Below are 3624 nucleotides of genomic sequence, written 5' to 3' on the forward strand. Positions count from 1 at the left end.
CCCCCCAAACCGGGACCCCCCCCAAGCCAGGACCCCCCCAGGATCCCCCCAACCGGGACCCCCCCCCCCCCCCCCAAAAACGGGGACCCCCCCAAACCGGGACCTCCCCAGAACTGGGACCCCCCCAGGCCCCCCCCCCCCACAACCGGGACCCCCCCCAGGACTTCGACCCTCCCACCCCAGGACCCCCCCTAACACACCCCCCCCAGACCCCCCCACCGGGACCCCCCCCAATACCCCCCCTGGACCTCCCTGGACTGCGACCCCTCCCCAGACCCCCCCAAACACCCCCAAACCGGGACCCCTGGAGACCCCTCAACCAGGCCCCCCCCAAGACCCTCCCCGGGACCCCCAGGGCCCCCCCCAACCGGGACCCCCGCAAGACCCCCCCCTGGGACCCCCAACAGGGACCCCTGGGGAGCCCCCCAGGACCCCCCCCCAACCGGGACCCCCCCAGGACTCCCCCAAACCGGGACCCCTCCCGGACCACAACCCCCCCACTGGAACCCCCCCCAAACCAGGACCCCCCAAACCGGGACCCCCCCACCAGACCCCCAGTTGTGGGGTTGGGGTGTTGTCCCAGTAAACTGACCACTGGCTGATCCAGTGCTCCCAGTTCCCTCCCAGTAACCCCCAGTGGCCCCCCAGTGGTCCCCATAACCCTCCCAGTGACCCCCAGTACCTTCCCAGTTGCCTCCCAGTGCTCCCAGTGACATCCCAGTGACCCCCCTTTGTTCCCAGTGACTCCCCTAGTTCCCTCCCAGTGCTCCCAGTATGGACCCAGTACTTTCTAAGTCACCCCCAGTGCTCCTAGTGCCCCCACCTCCCTCCCAGTACCTTCCCAGTACTCCAGTATATCCCCAGTACTGCCTCCAAGTGCTCCAGTGACACCCAGTCCCCTCCCAGTACTCTCACTCTGTTCCCAGTGACCCCCCCATGAATAGATGGGGCTGGACAGATGCCATACTGGTGTAGTACTGGTGTTACTGGTGCGTTACTGGTGTCCTACCAGTGTGATACTGCTCCCTACTGGTGTATGCCCTCACCCTACTGGTGCAAACTGGTTTCCTGCTATATTCTTACTGGTGTCTTACTGCTCTTTACTGGTGCGAACTGGTGCCATACTGTCTCAAACTGGTGCATACTGGTGCCATACTGGTGCATACCAGGGTGCTACTGGCTTAAACTGGTGCCATACTGGCTTAAACTGGTGCATGCTGGTGCCATACTAGTGCATACTGGGTTGCTACTGGTGCATACTGCTGCCATAGTGGCTCCAACTGGTGCCATACTGGTACATGCTGGGTTGCTACTGGTGCCATACTGGTGCATACTGGGTTGTTACTGGTGCATACTGGTGCCATACTGTCTCAAAGTGATGCCATACTCTCTCAAACTGGTGCATACTGGTGCCATACTGGTCTATACTGAGTTGCTACTGGTGCATACTGGTGCCATACTGGTGCATACTGGGTTGCTACTGCTGCATACTGCTGCCATAGTGGCTCCAACTGGTGCCATACTGGTGCCATACTCTCTCAAACTGGTGCATACTGGTGCCATACTGGTACATTACTGGGTTGCTACTGGTGCCATACTGGTGCATACTGGGTTTTACTGGTGCATACGGGTGCCATACTGTCTCAAACTGGTGCCATACTGGTGCCATACTGGTGCCATACTAGTGCATACTGGCTCAGACTGTGCCATACTGGCTCAGACTGGTGCATACTGGTGCCATACTGGTGCCATACTAGTGCATTACTGTCTCAAACTGGTGCCATACTGGTGCATACTGGTGCCATACTGGTGCATACTGGGTTGCTACTGGTGCCATACTGGTGCATACTGGTTGTTACTGGTGCATACGGGTGCCATACTGGTGCATACTGGGTTGCTACTGGTGCCATACTGGTGCATACTGGGTTGTTACTGGTGCATACGTGTGCCATACTGGTGCATACTGGTGCCATACTGGTGCATACTGGCTCAGACTGTGCCATACAGGTGCCATACTGGTGCCATACTAGTGCATACTGGCTCAGACTGGTGCCATACTGGCTCAGACTGGTGCATACTGGTGCCATACTGGTGCCATGCTGGTGCATACTGGGTTGTTACTGGTGCCATACTGGTGCCATACTGGCTGAAACTGGTGCCATACTGGTGCATAATGGCTCAGACTGGTGCTATACTGGTGCCATACTGACTCAGACTGGTGCATACCGGTGCCACAGTGGTGCATCCTGGCCCAGACTGGTGCCGGCGGGCACTGGGGGTCTGTCTGTCCGTCTGTCTGTCCGTCCCGGCTCCTGGGAGCTGTTTCTCTGCAGTTTCCCCTCCTGTCAGCAGAGCCACCCCTGCTCCCCCAGCTGCTTCTCACCCTTCCCCAGGCAGGACCCTCCCCTTTCCCCAGGGGCTGTGGGAAGGGCAGTGGGTGGGACCTGGGGTATATGAGGCACCTGCCTGGGCTGGGGGAGCTCATTCTGCTCTGGGTCTCCTGGCAGAGGGTTCTGCTTTCCCTGCTGCAGTGGGAGTGTTGGGGGTGCTGCTCCCCTCCTGGGTCCTGCGTTTGAGGTAAGGGCTTTGCTGGGGGTTGTGCAGCGGGTGAGGGGTGACGTGCATCACCCCTGGGGATGGGTTGTCAGGAGCAGGAGAGTCAATCGGCATCTCCTGGGCGGTGGGTGCCCCAGACGGTGACAGGGAGCTCCTGTCTCTGGGACAAGCCGGTGACCTGCCCGGCCTGTCCCTGCGGAGAGGGGCCGGGTGTAGAGCTGGGGGTGCCGTGTGAGCCGCTGGCTGCTGGGGCTGTTCTGTTTCCCTGCCTGTCTTCATCCCAGAGGCTGGAGAACCACGCGGCAGCTCCAGGAACATCCCTTTGGCCTCCGGAGGGATGCGCTGTGCTCCCGGAGGATGGAGATGGAGCCCCAGCGCTCGGAGAGCCCGGCAGAGGGACCGGGGCCGGGCAGGGAGCAGGAGGAGGTGAGGAATGACTGGGTCCCGGGCAGGGTTAGAGCTGAGGTGAAGGATTTATTACCCGGCTGGCAGCGAGCAGACGGTGCTGGGGGTGCCGGGAGCCGCCGCTGCCCCGAGGCGCTCGCTGTGCGGCTCCAGCCCCTGGCTCAGGTGTCTCCAGGGACAGGCACATCTCCTTAACCTGCCCCCCAGCCCCTGGCCACACACACTCTGCAGGTCTGACACATCATTTCCTCACAGCAGCATTGTTACAGCCTTTGCTTAGGATTTCTTTATGCAGTTTAACCCTCTCTCCAGCATTCCCCATCCGTATTTCAGTGAAGCTCTGGGTGTTCACAAGCCTGGTTTAACCATTAGTGTGAAGATTCAGCAGGGTAAGGATGTTCTCAGCCAGAATCCCTTTCTCCACTCAGCATTCACTCTCTGATGAACAGCTCAGCTCAGCAGAGCCTCACCTGCTCCTCCAGCTGCTTTTGATCCTGCTGCAGGCAGCATCCTCCCCTGCCCAGCCCACTGTGGGAAGGGCAGTGGGTGGGTCCCGGGGTACATGAGGCACCTGCCTGGGCTGGGGGAGCTCATTCTGCTCTGGGTCTCCTCTTGTCCTGTCCTGGTTTTCATTCTGCAGCTGGAGCATTGGAGTTGCTGCTG

The sequence above is a fragment of the Gallinula chloropus genome (assembly GCF_964237585.1).
Source record: "Gallinula chloropus genome assembly, chromosome: 24".
NCBI lineage: Eukaryota > Metazoa > Chordata > Aves > Gruiformes > Rallidae > Gallinula > Gallinula chloropus.